Source organism: Chiloscyllium punctatum, chromosome 50, assembly GCF_047496795.1.
Source record: "Chiloscyllium punctatum isolate Juve2018m chromosome 50, sChiPun1.3, whole genome shotgun sequence".
In the NCBI taxonomy this organism is placed as follows: Eukaryota; Metazoa; Chordata; class Chondrichthyes; order Orectolobiformes; family Hemiscylliidae; genus Chiloscyllium; species Chiloscyllium punctatum.
The window spans coordinates 18,483,636-18,503,847 of NC_092788.1; the positions used below are offsets into that span (position 1 = coordinate 18,483,636).

General features: G+C 52.7%; 1 long non-coding RNA gene across 2 annotated transcripts in view; it reads left to right on the forward strand.

Annotated features, from left to right (window-relative positions):
• The first annotated feature begins 7,127 nt into the window (after positions 1-7,127).
• Positions 7,128-20,212, forward strand: part of LOC140470153 (uncharacterized) — a 102,623-nt gene continuing 89,538 nt past the window's right edge. For both annotated transcript variants that reach the window (XR_011956447.1, XR_011956448.1), the window contains exon 1: positions 7,128-7,281. This is a non-coding gene — a long non-coding RNA (uncharacterized lncRNA). The remainder of the gene's footprint in view (positions 7,282-20,212) is intronic.

Here is a 20,212-nt window from a genome sequence, read left to right on the forward strand (position 1 = left end):
TTTGTATCGAGATTCCCTGCTATTTCTTCCTTAATAATAGACCCAAACATCTTTCCAACTACAGAGAATAAACTAACTGGTGTAGAATTCCCTATCTATTGTCCACCGCCTTTTCTTACAGTCCTTCCTTTTCACTGGAATATGCCTTTGCTGAGCACTTCCTAAAATGTCTTTAAAAATCTTTCACTGCTCATCAACTGTCCCACCATGAAATGTTTGTTTCCAGTCTACCTTATCCAGGTTCTCCCTCATTCTATTTTAGTTCCCCATGTCCAAGCACAGGACCAAGGTATTAGATTTTATCTTTGCACTGGACGAGAAAGTGAGGACTGCAGATGCTGGAGATCAGAGCTGAAAATATGTTGCTGGAAAAGCGCAGCAGGTCAGGCAGCATCCAAAGAACAGGAGAATCGACGTTTCAGGCATAAGCCCTTCTTCAGGAATGAGGAAAGTGTGTCCAGCAGGCTAAGATATTAGGTAGGGAGGAGGGATTTGGGGGAGGGGCGTTGGAAATGCGATAGGTGGAAGGAGGTCAAAGTAAGGGTGATACGCCAGAGTGGGGGTGGGGGCGGAGAGGTCAGGAAAAAGATTGCAGGTTATGAAGGCGGAGCTGAGTTCGAGGGATTTGACTGAGACAAGGTGGGGGGAGGGGAAATGAGGAAACTGGTGAAATCTGAATTCATCCCTTGTGGTTGGAGGGTTTCTCGGCGGAAGATGGGGCGCTCTTCCTCCAACTGTCGTGTTGCTATGGTCTGACGATGGAGGAGTCCAAGGACCTGCATGTCCTTGGTGGAGTGGGAGGGGGAGTTGAATTGTTGAGCCACGGGGTGGTTGGGTTGGTTGGTCCAGGTGTCCCAGAGGTGTTTTCTGAAACGGTCCGCAAGTAGGCGGCCTGTCTCCCCAATATAGAGGAGGCCACATCGGGTGCAGCGGATGCAATAAATGATGTGTGTGGAGGTGCAGGTGAATTTGTGGTGGATATGGAAGTATCCCTTGGGGCCTTGGAGGGAAGTAAGGGGGGAGGTGTGGGCGCAAGTTTTGCATTTCTTGCGGTTGCAGGGGAAGGTGCCGGGAGTGGAGGTTGGGTTGGTGGGGGGTGTGGACCTGACGAGGGAGTCATGGAGGGAGTGGTCTTTTCGGAACGCTGATAGGGGAGGGGAGGGAAATATATCCCTGGTGGTGGGGTCCATTTGGAGGTGGCTGAAATGATGACGGTTGATACGCTGTATATGGAGGTTGGTGGGGTGGTAGGTGAGGACCAGTGGGGTTATGTCCTGGTGGTGGTTGGAGGGGTGGGGCTCAAGGGCGGAGGAGCAGGAAGTGGAGGAGGTGCGGTGGAGGGCAACGTCGACCACGTCTAGGGGGAAATTGCGGACTTTGAAGAAGGAGGCCATCTGGGTTGTATGGTATTGGAACTGATCCTCCTGGGAGCAGATGCGGCGGAGACGAAGGAATTTGGAATATGGGACGGCGTTTTCGACAGGGGGCAAGGTGGGAGGAGGTATAGTCTAGGTAGCTGTGGGAGCTGGTAGGTTTATACTAAATGTCCGTGTTGATTCGGTCGCCCGAGATCGAAATGGAAAGATCTAGGAAGGGAGGGAGGAGTCTGAGACGGTCCAGGTGAATTTGAGGTCGGAGTGGAAGGTGTTGGTGAAGTGGATGAACTGTTCAACCTCATCGTCGTAGCATGAGGCAGCGCCAATACAGTCATCGATGTAGCAGAGGAAAAGGTGGGAGGTGGTGCCAGTGTAGCTGCGGAAGATGGACTGTTCCACATATCCTACGAAGAGGCAGGCATAGCTGGGGCCCATGCAGGTGCTCATGGCTACTCCTTTGGTTTGGAGGAAGTGGGAGGATTGGAAAGAGAAGTTGTTCAGGGTGAGGACCAGTTCAGTCAGTCGAAGGAGGGTGTCAGTGGAAGGATACTGGTTGGTACAGTGGGAAAGGAAGAAGCGGAGGGCTTTGAGTTCTTCATGATGGGGGATGGAGGTGTATAGGAACTGGTGAAGATAAGGCGTTGGGGGCCGGGGAAACGAAAATCATGGAGAAGGTGGAGGGCGTGGGTGGTGTCCCGAACATAGGTGAGGAAGTCTTGGACTAAGGGCGACAGGACCGTGTCGAGGTATGCAGAGATGAGTTCGGTGGAGCAGGATCAGGATCAGGCTGAGACAATGCATCGGCCGGGGCAGTTACGTTTGTGGATTTTGGGCAGGAGGTCAAAACTGGCGGTGTGGGGTTGAGGGACTATGAGGTTGGAGGCGGTGGCTGGGAGATCCCCTGAGGTGATGAGGTTCTGGATGGTCTGGGAGATGATGGTTTGGTGGTGGGAGGTGGGGTCATGGTCAAGGGGGCAGTAGGAGGAGGTGTCCGCGAGCTGGTGTTTAGCCTCAGCGGTGTAAAGGTCGGTGCGCCAAACTACTACCGCGCCTCCCTTGTCTGTCAGTTTGATAGTGAGGTTGGGGTTGGAACGGATGGAGTGGAGGGATGCATGTCCCGAGGGTGAGAGGTTGGAGTGGGTGAGAGGGGTGGAGAAGTTGAGGCGGTTAATGTCACAGCGGCAGTTGGCTATGAAGAGATCGAGGGCAGGTAATTTATCTTCACACTCTCCATATGTATTCTAACTTCACTCCATATGTATCCACTTCTTCCAAGAGGATCCCTAACTCTGAGGTCATTAATTATTCCTTTCTCATTGCATGGGGGCCAGAACTTGGATAGCTTGCTCCTTGTCGGTTACATTTCATACTGTTCAAAAAAACTATCATGGATACACTTAATGAATTCCTCAAGGCTACCCTGACTGAGCTGGGTCGACCAATCGACATGTAGATTAAAATCACCCATGGTAATAGACATGCCATTTTTACAGGCATTAGTTATTTTTTTGTTTATTGTCCATCACAATGTGATGTTATTATTTAGCCTACACACTGCGCCTATCAGTGACTTACTTGTTAGAATATTGAAAGCATCATTCCTGTTTCTCCTAATGTACAGCAATAACAACAACTACTTGCTTTGTATGGAATCTTTCATAATGGCAAATCTCCTAAGGTGTTCCATGGATGATCAAAACATTGATGAAGGAGAATGATTTTAAAATACATCTTAAAAGAGGCTAGAGAAGGTTAGGGAGGGTTTTCCACAGACTTCTGCCCTTGACAGCTCTAATTGTGGAGTGATGCAGGTGGGGTGGGGTGGGTTGAAAAGAGAACGTGCAAAGGGGAAATGGAGGAGTGTAGGCAGTGCATAAGGTCTTAAGGATAGAGGAGGTTCCAGACTGAGTCTGTCTGTCATAGACAGTATGGCTGCCTCATGGAATTTGAAGCACCACAATGGGCCCATGCATGTCATGTTAGTCAAGGATAGTATAACGGTGGCTGAGAGAACATTTGATGAGGACTTGTCTACTGAAGTAGTGTGGCCTGAGGTTAGAAACAGGAGAGGGGAGGTCACACTGCTTGGATTTTTTATAGGCCGCCACAGAGTTTCAGGGAGGGGGAAGAGAGGATTAGAAAAGTTGCTCTGGGTAGGAGTGAAAGTAACATGGTGGTCATTATGGGGGACTTTAACTTCCCCAACATTGACTGGAAATGCTATAACTCTAGTACGTCGGATGGATCAGTTTTTGTGCAATGTGTACAGGAGGGTTTCCTGACACAGTATATCAAAGGGCCGAAAAGAGGGGAGGCCACATTGGATCTGGTGTTTGGTCGTGAACCGGACTAGGTGTTTGATTTAGGTGTAGGTGAGCACTTTGGAGAGAGTGATCATAATTCAGTTATGTTTAGTTTAGCGATGAAAAGGGATAGGTATATGCCACAGGTGAAGACTTATCAATGGGGCAGTGGCAATTATAACGCGATTCAGCAAGAATTAGGATGCATAGGATGGGGTAGCGAAATGCAGTGGATGCAGACAATGGAAATGTGGAGCTGGTTTAAGGAACAGATATTGCGTGTCCTTGATAGGTATGTCCCTGTCAGGCAGGGAGGAAGTGTTAAGGTAAAGGAACCTTGGTTTACTGTGGAAATTGCATCTCTTGTTAAGAAGTAGGAGGCTTATATGTTGATGAGACAAATGGTACAGATGAGGCGATGGAGACTTACAGATCAGCTTGGAGTTAAGAAGAACAAAGAGAGGACATGAGCAGTTATTAGCGAATAGAGTAAAGGAGAACCCTAAAGCTTTCTATAGGTATGTGAGGAATAAAGGATAGGGTAGGAATCGGGCCAATCAAAGACAGAAGTGGGAAGTTGAGTGTGGACACTGTGGAAATCGGAGAGGTGCTAAACAAACATTTCTCATTGGTTTTCACTCAGGAACATTAGAATATTGTAGATAATAATGAGGTAGAAGATGTTAGACTAGAAAGGATCGAGGTTAGTTACGAACAGGTGTTATCAATTCTAGAAGGATTGAAAGTAGACAAGTCCTCTGGGCGATGGGATTTATCTGTAGATTGTCTGGGAAGCTAGGGAGAAGTTAGCAAAGACTTTGGCTTTGATATTGAGTTGTCATTGCCGACAAGTTCACTACCAGAGGACTGGATGATTGCAAATGTTATGCCCTTGATCAAGAAGGGCATTAGAGATGACCCAGGTAATTATATAACAGTGAGCCTTACTTCTGTTGTAGGAATGGTTTTGGAAAGCATTATAAGAGACACTATTTGTAATCATCTGGCAAACAACAATATGAGTTCAGATCATCAATATGGTTTCGTCAAGGGCAGGTCGTGTCTCACAAACCTCATTGAGTTTTTTGAGATGGTAACCAATCATATAAATGAGGGTAGGGCAGTTGACGTGGGATACACGGACTTCAGTAAAGCCTTTGATAAGGTTCCAAATGGTAGGCTGTTAGAGAAAATGCAGCGACATGGAATTGAGTGTGATTTAACAGTTTGGATTAGAAACTGGCTTTCTGAAAGAAGGCAGCGAGTGGTGGATGATGGAAAATAATCAGCCTCCAGTGCGGTTATTAGTGGATCTGTTTTGGGACCACTGCTGTTGGTCATTTTTATAAAAGTCTTAGGCGCAGGCATAGATGGATGGATTAGTAAATTTGCAGACGACACGAAAGTCAGTGGAGTAGTGGACAGTCTGGAAGAATGTTACAGGTTGCAGGGGGACTTGGATAAACTTCAGAATTGGGCTGAATGGTGGCAAATGGAGTTCAATGCGGCTAAATGTAAAGTTTGTGAAGAATAACAGGAAGGCAGAGTACTGGGTCAATGGAAAGATTTTTGGTAGTGTAGATGTGCAGAATGATGTTGGAGGCCATGTACATAGATGCCTGAAAGTTGCCACCCAGGTGTACAGTACTGTTAAGGCGGCATACAGTGTGTTAGGTTTCATTTGTAGATGGATTGAGTTCTGGAGCCGCAATGTCATGCTGCAACTATACAAAACACTGGTGCGGCCATATTTGGAATATTGTGTGCAGTTCTGATGCCTATGTTTCTGGAAGGATGTGGAAGCATGGGAAAAGGCACAGAGGATATTTACCAGGATGTTGTGTGGTCTGGAGGGAAGGTCTTATGAGGAAAGGTTGAGAGACTTGAACATGTTCTCATTGGCAAGAAGAAGGCTAAGAGAGGATTTGATAGAGACATACAAGATGATCAGTGGCTTAGATAGGGTAGACAGTGAAAGTCTTTTTCCTAGGATGATGACATTAGTGTGTATGAATGGGTATATCTACAAATTGAGAGGTGAGAGATTTAAGACAGATGTTAGAGGCAGGTTCTTTACTCAGAGTGGTTAGGGCTTGGAATCCACTACCTACTAATGTAGTTAACTCAGCCACATGAGTGAGATTTAAACAATCTTTTAGATAAGCACATGGGTGATTTCAGGATAGTGTAGGGGGACAAGCTGAGAATAGTTCACAGGTTGGCACAACATCAAGGATTGAAGGGCCTGTTCTGCTGTATTGTTCTCTGACTGTTGTGCTACAAGAGAGTTTTACTGTCTTAAACAAAGTAATGGATCTTGTATTGTGGGCTTACGAAGTGTCACTGATCTCTACCAAACATGTACGAGGTAGAGAATGCTGCCTGACCCGCTGCGCTTTTCCAGCAACACATTTTTCAGCTCTGATCTCCAGCATCTGCAATCCTCACTTTCTCCATGTACGAGGTAGAGTCAGGGCAATAATAAGAGGCTGCAACAGGAGGGGGACAGGGAGCTCCAGACAAAACCCGACTCCTTCTCAACTGTTTTCACCACAAAAACCGAGCGCCTTCCAGAAAAACACCTCTATATCCCACCACTTTGCCCTACAATCGTGGTACAAGAGCAGTACAACAGTCTGTACTGGGACCCTGAAACGCTTGGTAAAGAGTCAAATCATCGGAGCATTGAGAGCCCCACCACAATACATGCATTTTCTCTTGTTTTCACTCTGTTCCTGACTTCCCTTGGTTTTCCTAATGAACCTGCTAAAGTTGTTATTACACATATCTGCACAAGCTGTGAATTGAACCCAGGCCTCTCGGTCCAAGATTCGGGATATTTTCACCGCGACACAAAACGTCTACTAGAACTTCCTTTGTCCCTTGCCTGCTAAGTCACGCCCGAATTAACTCTGCAATTGAGAGGAAGGGGCGGAACAGAAGGACTGAGTAGCGGCCGGTCCTTTAACCAGAGTGAATGAGGAAAGGGGCCAAAGCATTCTCGGGAGTGAACGCTTCAAGATTGGTCAGAGAGCAAACTATTTTGCAGGATTGATCATTCTCACGACATAGTGGAGCATTAAACGTCTCTCAAAAATCAATGTGAGATTTTTAAAAATACTGTAGTTGAAATGTAAATCTGATAACGTACATATTTCCGATCTATTTACAAGACTCGAGTAAGAAACTTATTTTCAAACACCCAGTACGATTGGTAATTTACATAGCTGGCCGGTATGGTTGATTTGGATCAGACAATTTGCATGTTAGAAATCTCTATGACTATAACTCGACAAAGCAATTGTTAATGACTAATATTTTACCCATCAGTCTGTGCAGATACGAATATTCTCTATGAACTCACTGATATCCTCAGACGCACGCGCAGTTTGGTTTCTATGTGGAGCATGCGCAGTATCACATTGGTCAGGGCGCAGAGAGAGAGACATGGAGCTGATTTCTCCGGCAGCCGTTGCGATCGGCTTCAGAGAGCGGCGCTCAGAGCCAGTGTGAGTGAGCCAAGCTGGGAGAAAGGAGTGGAGAGATTTCACAAGTCCTGGATACCGGTTAAAAATAACTCGAAAATAATCCTCAAAGCCCGGGTAAGGAGGCGGCGGTCTCTGATCAGGGAAGCGGCCCAGAGTCACGGCCGCCATTTGTTTGAGGGAAGAGGGAGCGCGGGTCTAAGGGCCGCCATCTTGAGAAGGTCAAGGTGCAGGAGGGCGGGGCTCCCGGGGTCTGTAGAACAATCAGAGGAAAGGGAAGACCCATTGTTATTGATTAATTCCACGAACACAGCTTCACTGGGCGATCCTGCAGGAATATCCTCTCTCAGTCCTGCTGGGATGTTTCACCCCATCAGAACCAGCAGCTCTCCTCCTCTCTCAGCTCCCCTTCTGTCCTTCCTGCAGCATCTGTCCCCTGGAACATTGAGCTGCCTGTCCTGTCCCTCGAGGTAAAATCAATGACTGCAGATGCTGGAAACCAGATTCTGGATTACTGATGCTGGAAGAGCACAGCAGTTCAGGCAGCATCCAAGTAGCTTCGAAATCGACGTTTCGGGCAAAACTAGCTGTGTTTCTGTAATACCTGTGATATCCCAGTCCCACCTTAAAATACTTCACTAAAGACAGGAATGCACCCGATGACTTTTTCTTAACATCAGCAATTGTTTAATACCCACTTAGAGGTTTTTAATTACATCGTTTTTGAAGCATTTACTTCACATCCTATCAATTGCAATGGTGGGATTTGAACCTGTGTCCAGAGAACACTTGCTGAGTTTCTGGATAAATTGTCACACAATAATGCCACTAGGCTATCATTTCGCCTGCTCACAGTTTGTATATCCCAGAGCAACATGAATCAAAACCCTTTCTTTCTACACAATTGTTTGACCCGGCACTCTGGTGATGTGACTCAGTATCTCTCCATGTGGTATCCCTCACTGTGTGGGTCTAATTGCTGCCTCTGTCAGCGTCTCTCACTTTTGAAGCTACTCCACATCCTGAGCCAACAGAATTCTCCACTCCAGAGAGATGAGGCAGCACAGGTCAGGAATGGAGACTGGATTTTCTAGATCTCTGTGGGCTCAGTGCCATTCTATATGTGTAACCCTCAAAGCATTAGTCTAATTTCCCATTCTGGTAAAAGCAATGACTGCAGATGCTGAAAACCAAATACTGGATTGGTGGTGCTGGAAGAGGACAGCAGTTCAGGCAGCATCCTCCGAGCAGCGAAATCGACGTTTCGGGCATTGAATAACTTTAACTTGTGGACCAGGCCTGTCCTTTTCCATCGCTATTTTCAAACTAATTGTGGTAACTTTCCAATGAGCCCCCCCACTAACACCTCAGTCCCGTTCCTGACCTTGTTTCCCAAGGGGAGGCCAGGTTTAGCCCCATTCTCCAGTTGGGCCATTTACATAATGACTGGGAGTTTTCGGAACACACTTAACAAATTCCTTCCATCCAAATGCTTAACTTAGTAGCAATCCCAGTCCAGGTTTGGAACGGTAAAGATCCCCTATCATTACAACCCTATTATTCTAAGAGATATCTGAAATCTCCTGACATATTTGCTCCTCCATCTCCCATTGCCTATCGCTGTAGTCCGACCGTAGAAAACTAATGACCAATTTTTATTTCTCAGTTCCATTAATATCGTTTAACTGGGCGATCCTACATGAATACTCCCTCTAGGTATCAAACCCACCAGCTCTCCTCCTGTTTTGTCTCCTGTTCTATCCTTCCTGAAGTATCTGTCTCCAGAACATTGAGCTGCTGCTCCTGTTGCTCCCTCAGCTGTGTTTCTGTAATATCTATGGGATCCCAATCCCATGTTCCCATCCATGCTCTGGGTTCATCTGCCTTATCTGTCTGGCCCTTTGCATTGAAATAACTGCAGTTTAATCCACCAATTTTCCATAATTGTCTGCTATGTTCTTGCCTGCCTTGTCTACTTATATTGCTCTCTTGAACATTTGTACCAGCCTCAACTTTCCTTCTGGCCGTACGACTCTTTGGGGTCACACAGCCCTGCCAGACGAGTTTAAATCCTCTCAAGCAGCTCCAGTAACGTTCCCCACCAGGATGTGGGTCCCCCTCCTGCTCCCAGTTCAGGTGTATTCCCCACCCTGTCTACCTGTGCTGACACCTTCAGACATCCAGGGACTTGCCCACCAAGGTCCCTGTGTCCCTCAGTTCTCCAGGAGGATCTACCATTCATGATGTATATCATTCACAGATTAGACTTCCCACAGTGCATGACCTCACAGTGATCAGAAGTAAACTCCATCTGCCATTACTCTGCTCAGTTTATCATCTGATCGATATCAGACTGCAGCCTGAGTCCATCCCCCTCACTGTGGACAATATCCTCACCTTTCATGTTATCTGCAAACCTACTAATGATTCCTTCTACTTTCACATCCGAGTGAATAATGTTCATAATGAACAACAATGGCTCCTGCACAGATCCCTGTGGTACACCCGCTGGGCAAAGGCTTTCAATCACAAAACCAACCCTCCACCAATTGTGGAACCAATTTACCAACTTACCTTAAATCCAATGGGATCTTCCCTTTTGGAACAGCCTTCCGTGTGGGACCTTGTCAAAGACCTTAATGAACTCCATATAAACCACATCATCTGCACTGCCCTTATCAATATCAGATGACTGTCATCTAGCAAATCCATACAGACAATCCCTAATGAAATTGCGGGGGTATCCGTTTTTGGCGAATACATTGTAGAGGTGTTCTTCTTCCTCTTTTTGCAGTTCTGGTGGACTGCAGTGTGTTGTGGCCCTTTTGAACAGTGTCTTGATGCAACTTCTTTTGTTTGTGTTGGGGTGGTTTCTTTCGTAGTTCAGGACTTGGTCTCTGTGTGTGACTTTCCTGTATACCTTTGTGGTGAATTCTCTGTTCGGTGTTCTCTGTACCGTCACGTCTAGGAATGGGAGTTGGTTGTCCTTTTCTTCCTCTCTAGTGAATCGGATTCCTGTGAGTGTGGCGTTGATGATCCGGTGTGTGTTCTCTATTTCTGTATTTTTAATGATTACAAAGGTGTCATCCACATATCTGACCCAGATTTTGGGTTGAATTTGCCGTAAGACTGTTCTAACCTTTGCATTACCACTTCTGCTATGAGTCCAGAGATGGTTGAGCCCATGGGTGTGCCGTTGATTTGTTCATATATTTGGTTGTTGAATGTGAAGTGTGTTGTGAGGCACACAGGTCCAGTGGTTTGAGTATGCCGTCTTTGTTGATAGGTTCCCCGTTTTGTTGTCTGTTCTGTATGTCCAGCAGGTTGGCTATTGTTTCTCTGGCTAGGGTTTTGTCGATAGAGGTGAACAGTGCTGTTACATCGAATGAGACCATCGTTTCTTCCTTGTCTATGTGTATATTTCTGATGATGTCCAAGAATTCCTGTGTTGATTGTACAGAGTGTCTGGATCCGCTGATCAGGTGTTTCAGTTTCTGCTGTAGTTCTTTGGCCAGTTTGTGTGATGGTGTCCCTGGTAGTGATACTGTGGGTCTGAGTGGGATGTCTGGTTTGTGCAGTTTAGGTAGTCCTGAGAATCTGGGGGTGTTGTTGCTTTCAGTTTTCATTCTCTGTCGGTCAAACCTGGTTATGTGTCCGTTTTCTTTTGTCGGTTTCTCAGTGTGTTGTTTATCCTGTTGGTGAGCTGCGGGGTGGGGTCAAACTCCACGCAATTTCATCCACAGATGCCTCAGGGAAAGACAATGGAATGAAGACATGCCACGACCCAAAGGACTAGCCACACTACCATACATCAAGAACATTTCTGAACTGACATCCAGACTACTGCGACCACTAGGACTCATAACAGCACACAAACCAACAGCCAATTTCAGACAACAGCTCACCAGGACAAAGGACCGATACCCACCATGAGCAAAACCAATGTAGTGTACAAAATCCCATGCAAGGACTGCACAAAACACGACATAGGACAAACAGGAAGACAGCGAACGATCCGCATCCATGAACACCAACTGGCCACGAAACGACACGACCAGCTATCCTTAGTAGCCACACACACAGATGCCAAGCAACATGAATTTGTCTGGGACAGCACTACTATTATAGGACAAGCCAAACAGAGAACAGCCAGGGAATTCCTAGAGGCATGGCACTCATCCACAGTTTCAATCAATAAGCACATCGACCTGGACCCAAAATACTGACCACTGCAGCGGACAGCTGGAACTGACAACTGGAAGAGGCAGATGCAAATCACTATAATTGCTGGAGGAAAGGTCACAGAAGCGCTTCACAGGAGGCTCCCAAGCACTGAGGATGTCACCTAGACAGGGGATGAAACGTCTGCAACACAAATTCCCAACTCGGCGAACAGAACCACAACAACGAGCACCCGAGCTACAAATCTTCTCACAAACTTTGAAGGCCTTTCGACTCTACAAAGCTCCGTCATGAACAATCCACAATCTCTCTATTTCCTTTGCCTTCTTCAGTGTCTCCAACTCTCTCTGTATCTTCCAGTACCATTCTTTAGTTACTGCAGGTCTGCCTAGCTCCCCAGAGAACCTGTTCCATCCCCTACAGCTCCCCCGATCACTGTAACACCCTCTGCTCTGTCTAATCCTCCTCTTCCCCACTGTCTTCCAGGTACAACGGCGATCCTGTAAGAGAGCAGTGCGGAATGGGATGTTGTAAATCTCAGCTGAGGCTTGAGGCCTACCATTACCTGGGAGTCACAAAGGGAGAGAACCTGAGCGAGAGCAGCACAAAGCGGGAGAATATAAATCAGCAGCGAGGGTCAAGGCCGACTGGGACTTGGATTTGGATAAAAAGGAGGCTCGAAATCAGCACCGAGTCACAGAGGGAGGGACCGTGTGAGGGAGCAACTTGGAGCAGGAGCTTGAGGCTGACTCACACCTGGGAGAATATAAATCCGCACTGGGGTTCGAGGCCTAGTTGTACCTGGGAGTCACAGAGATGGTGACCCTGTGAGGGAGCAGACTGGAGTGAGAGCTGGACGATTACACGTTCGAGGAGACACATCACTGTGTGTGCACGTGTCCCTCCAATGTTCTGTGTTTGTGTGTGTGTGTGTGTGTGTATGCGTGTGTGTCCCCTTCCCTCGCTGTGTGTGAGCATGTCCCTCCCTCGCTGTGTGTGTGTTTGTGTGTGCATATGTCTGCGTGTCTCCCTCCCTCACTTTGTGTGTGTGTGTCCCCTCGCTGTGTGTGTGTGTGTCCCCTCTCGCTTTCTGAGCACATGTCTCAACCTCGCTGTATGTGTGTGTGTGTGTGTCTCCCTGGCTCTGTGTGTGTGTGTCCCTCCCTCGCTGTGTGTGTGTGTGCCCCTCCCTCGCTGTGTGTTTCCCTCCCTCACTCTGTGTGTGTGTGTGTGTGTGTGTGTGTGTGTGTGTGTGTGTGTGTGTGTGTGCGCGTGCGTGTCCGTCCCTCGTTCTGTGTGAGAGTGTGTGTGTCCCTCCCTCGCTGTGTGTGTGTGTCCCTCCCTCGCTCGCTCTGTGTGTGTGTGTGTGTGTGTGTGTTTGTGTGTGTCCCCCTCCCTCGCAGTGTGTGTGTCCCTCCCTCGCTGGCTGTGTGTGCGTGCCCCTCCCTCGCTGTGTGTGCGCGCGTGTCCCTCCGTCTCTGTGTGTGTCTGCATGTCCCTTGCTCGCTGTGTGTGTGTCCCCCCTCACTGTGTGTGCACGCATGTTCCTCCCTCTCTGTGTGTTTGTGTGTCCCCGCTTTGCTGTGTGACCCACCCTCGCTGTTTGTGCACGTGTTCCTCCCTCGCTGTGTGTGTGTGTCCCTCCCTCGCTGTGTGTGTGTGTCCCTCCCTCGCTGTGTGTGTGTGTCCCTCCCTCGCTGTGTGTGTGTGTGTCCCTCCCTCGCTGTGTGTGTGTGTGTCCCTCCCTCGCTGTGTGTGTGTGTGTCCCTCCCTCGCTGTGTGTGTGTGTGTCCCTCCCTCGCTGTGTGTGTGTCCCTCCCTCGCTGTGTGTGTGTGTGTCCCTCCCTCGCTGTGTGTGTGTGTGTCACTCCCTCGCTGTGTGTTTGTGTGCGCCCCTCCCTCGCCGTGTGTGTGTGTGTCCCTCCCTCGCCGTGTTTGAGCGTGTCACTCCCTCGCCGTGTGTGTGCGTATCCCTCCCTCGCTGTGTGTGTGTGTGTGTGTCCCTCCCTCACTGTGTGTGTGTGTGTGTGTCCCTCCCTCACTGTGTGTGTGTGTGTGCCCCTCCCTCGCTGTGTGTGTGTGCCCCTCCCTCGCTCTGTGTGTGTATGTGTGTCCCTCCCTCACTGTGTGTGTGTGTGCCCCTCCCTCGCTGTGTGTGTGTGCCCCTCCCTCGCTCTGTGTGAGTGTGTGTGTCCCTCCCTCGCTGTGTGTGTGTCCCTCCCTCGCTGTGTGTGTGTCCCTCCCTCGCTGTGTGTGTGCCCCTCCCTCGCCGTGTGTGTGTGTGTCCCTCCCTCGCCATGTGTGTGTGTGTCCCTCCCTCGCCGTGTGTGAGCGTGTCTGCATGTCCCTCCCTCGCTGTGTGTGAGCGTGTCCCTCCCTCGCTGTGTGTGTGCGTGTCCCTCCCTCGCTGTGTGTGTGCGTGTCCCTCCCTCGCTGTGTGTGTGCCCCTCCCTCGCTGTGTGTGTGTGTGTCCCTCCCTCGCCATGTGTGAGCGTGTCTGCATGTCCCTCCCTCGCTGTGTGTGTGTCCCCCCTCACTGTGTGTGCGCGCGTGTTCATCCCTCTCTGTGTGTTTGTGTGTCCCCGCTTTGCTGTGTGACCCTCCCTCGCTGTTTGTGCACGTGTTCCTCCCTCGCTGTGTGTGTGTGCCCCGCCCTCGATCTGTGTGTGTGTGTCCCTCCCTCGGTCTGTGTGTGTGTGTGTGTGTTTGTGTCCCTCCCTCACTTTGCTTGTGTGTGTGTGTCCCTCCCTCGCTGTGTGCGTGTGTGTCCCTCCCTCGCTGTGCGTGTGTGTCCCTCCTTCGCTGTGCGTGTGTGCCCCTCCCTCGCTGTGCGTGTGTGCCCCTCCCTCGCTGTGCGTGTGTGCCCCTCCCTCGCTGTGCGTGTGTGCCCCTCCCTCGCTGTGCGTGTGTGCCCCTCTCTCACTGTGCGTGTGTGTCCCTCCCTCGCTGTGCGTGTGTGCCCCTCCCTCGCTGTGCGTGTGTGCCCCTCCCTCGCTGTGCGTGTGTGCCCCTCTCTCACTGTGCGTGTGTGTCCCTCCCTCACTGTGCGTGTGTGTCCCTCCCTCGCTGTGCGTGTGTCCCTCCCTCGCTGTGAGCGTGTGTCCCTCCCTCGCTGTGTGTGAGCGTGTCCCTCCCTCGCTGTGTGTGTGTGTGTGTGTGTGTGCGCCTCTCCCTCTCTCTGTGTGTGTGTCCCTCCCTCGCTGTGTGTGTGTGTGTGTGCCCCTCCCTCGCTGTGTGTGTGTGTGCCCCTCCCTCGCTGTGTGTGTATGCCCCTCACTCGCTCTGTGTGTGTGTGAGTGTGTCCCTCTCTCGCCGTGTGTGAGCGTGTGTGCCCCTCCCTCGCCGTGTGTGAGCGTGTGTGCCCCTCCCTCGCCGTGTGTAAGCGTGTGTGCCCCTGCCTCGCCGTGTGTGAGCGTGTGTGTCCCTCCCTCGCCGTGTGTGATCGTGTGTGTCCCTCCCTCGCTGTGTGTGTGTGTGCCCCTCCCTCGCTGTGTGTGTGAGTGCGTCCCTCCCTCGCCGTGTGTGAGCGCGTCCCTCCCTCGCCGTGTGTGAGCGCGTCCCTCCATTGCTGTGCGTGTGTATGTGCCCCTCCCTTGCTATGTGTGTGTGTGTCCCTCCCTCGCTCTGTGTGTGTGTGTGTGCGTGTCCCTCCCTTGCTGTGTGTGTGTGCGTGTCCATCCCTCGCTGTGTGTGTGTGTGTGTGTGTGTGTGTGTCCCTCCCTCGCCGTGTGTGAGCGTCTTCTTCCCTCTTTGTGTACGTGTGTGCATGTCCCTCCCTCGCCGTGTGTGCGCGTGTGTTCCTCCCTCTCTGTGTGTTTGTGTGTCCCCCCTTTGCTGTGTGTCCCTCCCTCGCTGTTTGTGCACGTGTGCCTCCCTCGCTGTGTGTATGTCCCTCCCTCGCTGTGTGTGTGTGTATGTCCCTCCCTCGCTCTGTGTGCGTGTGTGTGTGTGTGTGTGTGTGTGTGTGTGTGTGTGTGTGTGTCCCTCGCTCGCTGTGTGTGCGCGCGTGTCCCTCCGTCTCTGTGTGTGTTTGTATGTCCCTCCCTTGCGGTGTGTGTGTGTCCCTCCCTCGCTGTGTGTGTGTGTGTGTGTGTGTGTGTGTGTGTGTGTGTGTGCGTGCGTGTCCCTCCCTCACTGTGAGTGTGTGTGTGTGTGCGCCGCTCCCTCGCTGTGTGTGTGTGCCCCTCCCTCGCTGTGTGTGTGTGCCCCTCCCTCGCTGTGTGTGTGTGTCCCTCCCTCGCCATGTGTGAGCGTGTCCCTCCCTCGCTGTGTGTGCGTGTGTCCCTCCCTTGCTCTGTGTGAGCATGTGTGTCCCTCCCACGCCGTGTGTCAGCATGTCTCTCCCTCGCCGTGTGTGTGTGTGTGTGCCCCGCCCTCGCTGTGTGTGTCCCTCCCTCACTGTGTGTGTGTGTGTTTCTGTGTGTGTGTGTGCGCATGTCCGTCCCTCGCTGTGTGTGCGTGCGTGTGTGTCCCGCCCTCGCTGTGTGTGTGTGTCCCTCCCTCGCTGGCTGTGTGTGTGTGTCTGTGTGTGTGCCCCTCACTCGCTTTGTGTGTGTGTGTGTGTGTGTGTGTGTGTGTGTGTGCCCCTCCCTCGCTGTGTGTGCGCGCAAGTCCCTCCGTCTCTGTGTGTGTGTGTGTGTCCCTCCCTCGCGGTGTGTGTGTGCCCCTCCCTCGCTGTGTGTGTGCGTGTGTTCCTCCCTCTCGGTGTGTTTGTGTGTCACCGTTTTGCTGTGTTTCCCTCCCTCGCTGTTTGTGCACGTGTTCCTCCCTCGGTGTGTGTGTGTGCCCCTCCCTCGATCTGTGTGTGTGTCCCTCCCTCGCTCTGTGTGTGTGTGTCCCTCCCTCACTTTGCTTGTGTGTGTGTGTACCTCCCTCGCTGTGTGTGTGTGTGTCCCTCCCTTGCTGTGTGTGTGTGTCCCTCCCTTGCTCTGTGTGTGTGTGTGTGTGTGTGTGTGTGTCCCTCCCTCGCTGGGTGTGTGTGTGTCCCTCCCTCGCTGGGTGTGTGTGTGTCCCTCCCTTGCTGTGCGTGTGTGTCCCTCCCTTGCTGTGTGTGTGTGTCCCTCCCTTGCTGTGTGTGTGTGTCCCTCCCTTGCTGTGTGTGTGTGTCCCTCCCTTGCTGTGTGTGTGTGTCCCTCCCTCGCTGTGCGTGTGTGTCCCTCTCTCGCTGTGCGTGTGTGTCCCTCCCTCGCTGTGTGTGAACGTGTCCCTCCCTCGCTGTGTGTGAACGTGTCCCTCCCTCGCTGTGTGTGAGCGTGTCCCTCCCTCGCTGTGTGTGTGTGTGTCCCTCCCTCGCTGTGTGTATGTGTGTCCCTCCCTCGCTGTGTGTGTGTGTGTGTGTCCCTCCCTCGCTGTGTGTGTGTGTGTCCCTCCCTCGCTGTGTGTGTGTGTGTCCCTCCCTCGCTGTGTGTGTCCGTGTCCCTCCCTCGCTGTGTGTGTGTGTGTGTCCCTCCCTCGCTGTGTGTGTATGCCCCTCCCTTGCTCTGTGTGTGTGTGAGTGTGTCCCTCCCTCGCCGTGTGTGAGCGTGTGTGCCTCTCCCTCGCCGTGTGTGAGCGTGTGTGTCCCTCCCTCGCCGTGTGTGATTGTGTGTGCCCCTCCCTCGCTGTGTGTGTGTGTGCCCCTCCCTCGCTGTGTGTGTGTGTGTGCCCCTCCCTCGCTGTGTGTGTGTGTGCCCCTCCCTCGCTGTGTGTGTGTGCCCCTCCCTCGCTGTGTGTGTGTGCCCCTCCCTCGCTGTGTGTGTGTGCCCCTCCCTCGCTGTGTGTGTGTGCCCCTCCCTCGCTGTGTGTGTGTGTCCCTCCCTCGCTGTGCGTGTGTGTGCCCCTCCCTCGCTGTGTGTGAGCGTGTCCCTCCCTCGCTGTGTGTGTGTGTCCCTCCCTCGCTGTGTGCGTGCGTGTCCCTCCCTCGCTGTGCGTGCGTGTCCCTCCCTCGCTGTGCGTGCGTGTCCCTCCCTCGCTGTGCGTGCGTGTCCCTCCCTCGCTGTGCATGTGTGTCTCTCCCTCGCCGTGTGCGTGTGTGCCCCTCCCTCGCCGTGTGTGAGTGTGCCCCTCCCTCGCCGTGTGTGAGTGTGCCCCTCCCTCGCCGTGTGTGAGTGTGTCCCTCCCTCGCCGTGTGTGAGTGTGTCCCTCCCTCGCCGTGTGTGAGTGTGTCCCTCCCTCGCTGTGTGTGCGTGTCCCTCCCTCGCTGTGTGTGCGTGCCCCTCCCTCGCTGTGTGTGCGTGCCCCTCCCTCGCTGTGTGTGAGCGTGTCCTTCCCTCTCTGTGTACGTGTGTGCATGTCCCTCCCTCGCTGTGTGTGCGCGTGTGTTCCTCCCTCTCTGTGTGTTTGTGTGTCCCCCCTTTGCTGTGTGTCCCTCCCTCGCTGTTTGTGCACGTGTGCCTCTCTCGCTGTGTGTATGTCCCTCCCTCGCTGTGTGTGTGTGTGTGTGTGTGTGTGTGTGTGTGAGTGTCCCTCCCTCGCTCTGTGTGTGTGTGTGTCCTTCCGTCTCTGTGTGTGTTTGTATGTCCCTCCCTCGCTGTGTGTGTGTGTGTGTGTGTGTGTGTGTGTGTGTGTGTCCCTCCCTCGCTGTTTGTGTGTGTGTGTGTGCGTGTCCCTCCCTCACTGTGAGTGTGTGTGTGTGTGTGTGCGCCGCTCCCTCGCTGTGTGTGTGTGTCCCTCCCTCGCTGTGTGTGAGCGTGTCCCTCCCTCGCTGTTTGTGTGTGTGTGTGCGTGTCCCTCCCTCACTGTGAGTGTGTGTGTGTGTGCGCCGCTCCCTCGCTGTGTGTGTGTCCCTCCCTCGCTGTGTGTGAGCGTGTCCCTCCCTCGCTGTGTGTGTGTGCCCCTCCCTCGATCTGTGTGTGTGTGTGTGTGTGTGTGTGTGTCCCTCCCTCGCTGTTTGTGCACGTTTGCCTCCCTCGCTGTGTGTATGTCCCTCCCTCGCTCTGTGTGTGTGTGTGTGTGTGTGTGTGTCCCTCCCTCCCTCGCGGTGTGTGTGTGTGTCCCTCCCTCGCTGTGTGTGTGTGTGTGTGTGTGCGTGTCCCTCCCTCACTGTGAGTGTGTGTGTGTGTGTGTGTGTGTGTGTTTGTGTGTGTGTGTGTGTGCCGCTCCCTCGCTGTGTGTGTGTCCCTCCCTCGCCGTGTATGAGCGTGTCCCTCCCTCGCCGTGTGTGCGTGTGTTCCTCCCTCTCTGTGTGTTTGTGTGTCTCCGCTTTGCTGTGTGTCCCTCCCTCGCTGTTTGTGCACGTGTTCCTCCCTCGCTGTGTGTGTGTGCCCCTCCCTCGCTCTGTGTGTGTGCCCCTCCCTCGCTCTGTGTGTGTGCCCCTCCCTCGCTCTGTGTGCGTGCCCCTCCCTCGATCTGTGTGTGTGTCCCTCCCTCGCTCTGTGTGTGTGTGTGTGTGTGTGTGTGTGTGTGTTTGTGTCCCTCCCTCACTTTGCTTGTGTGTGTGTGTTCCTCCCTCCCTTGCTGTGTGTGTGTGTCCCTCCCTTGCTGTGTGTGTGTGTCCCTCCCTCGCTCTTTGTGTGTGTGTGTCCCTCCCTCGCTGTGTGTGTGTGTGTCCCTCCCTCGCTGTGTGTGTGTGTGTCCCTCCCTCGCTGTGTGAGCGTGTGTCCCTCCCTCGCCGTGTGTGAGCGTGTCCCTCCCTCTGTGTGTGTGTGTGTGTGCGCCCCTCCCTCTCTCTGTGCGTGTGTGTCCCTCCCTCTCTGTGTGTGTGTGTGTCCCTCCCTCGCTGTGCGTGTGTGTCCCTCTCTCGCTGTGCGTGTGTCCCTCCCTCGCTGTGCGTGTGTGTCCCTCCCTAGCTGTGTGTGTGCGTGTGTCCCTCCCTCGCTGTGTGTGTATGCCCCTCCCTTGCTCTGTGTGTGTGTGAGTGTGCCCCTCCCTCGCCGTGTGTGTGCGTGTGTGTCCCTCCCTCGCCGTGTGTGTGTGTGCCCCTCCCTCGCTGTGTGTGAGCGTGTGTGTACCTCCCTCGCAGTGTGTGTGTGTGCCCCTCCCTCGCTGTGTGTGAGCGTGTGTGTCCCTCCCTCGCCGTGTGTGATCGTGTGTGTCCCTCCCTCGCCGTGTGTGTGTGTGCGCCTCCCTCGCTGTGTGTGAGCGTGTGTGCCCCTCCCTCGCTGTGTGTGACCCTCCCTCGCCGTGTGTGATCGTGTGTGTCCCTCCCTCGCCGTGTGTGTGTGTGCCCCTCCCTCGCTGTGTGTGTGTGCCCCTCCCTCGCTGTGTGTGTGTGTGCCCCTCCCTCACCGTGTGTGAGCGTGTCCCTCCCTTGCTGTGTGTGTGTGTGTGTGTGTGTGTGTCCCTCCCTTGCTGTGTGTGTGTACGTGTCCCTACCTCGCTGTGTGTGTGTGTGTGTGTGTGTCCCTCCCTCGCCGTGTGTGAGTGTCTCCTTCCCTCTCTGTGTACGTGTGTGCATGTCCACCCCTCGCCGTGTGTGAGCGTGTCCCTCCCTCGCCGTGTGTGAGCGTGTGTTCCTCCCTCTCTGTGTGTTTGCTGTGTGTCCCTCCCTCGCTGTTTGTGCACGTGTGCCTCCCTCGCTGTGTGTATGTCCCTCCCTTGCTGTGTGTGTGTGTGTCCCTCCCTTGCTGTGTGTGTGTACGTGTCCCTACCTCGCTGTGTGTGTGTGTGTGTGTGTGTGTCCCTCCCTCGCCGTGTGTGAGTGTCTCCTTCCCTCTCTGTGTACGTGTGTGCATGTCCACCCCTCGCCGTGTGTGAGCGTGTCCCTCCCTCGCCGTGTGTGAGCGTGTGTTCCTCCCTCTCTGTGTGTTTGCTGTGTGTCCCTCCCTCGCTGTTTGTGCACGTGTGCCTCCCTCGCTGTGTGTATGTCCCTCCCTCGCTGTGTGTGTGTGTGAGTGTCCCTCCCTCGCTCTGTGTGTGTGTGTGTGTGTGTGTGTGTGTGTCCCTCGCT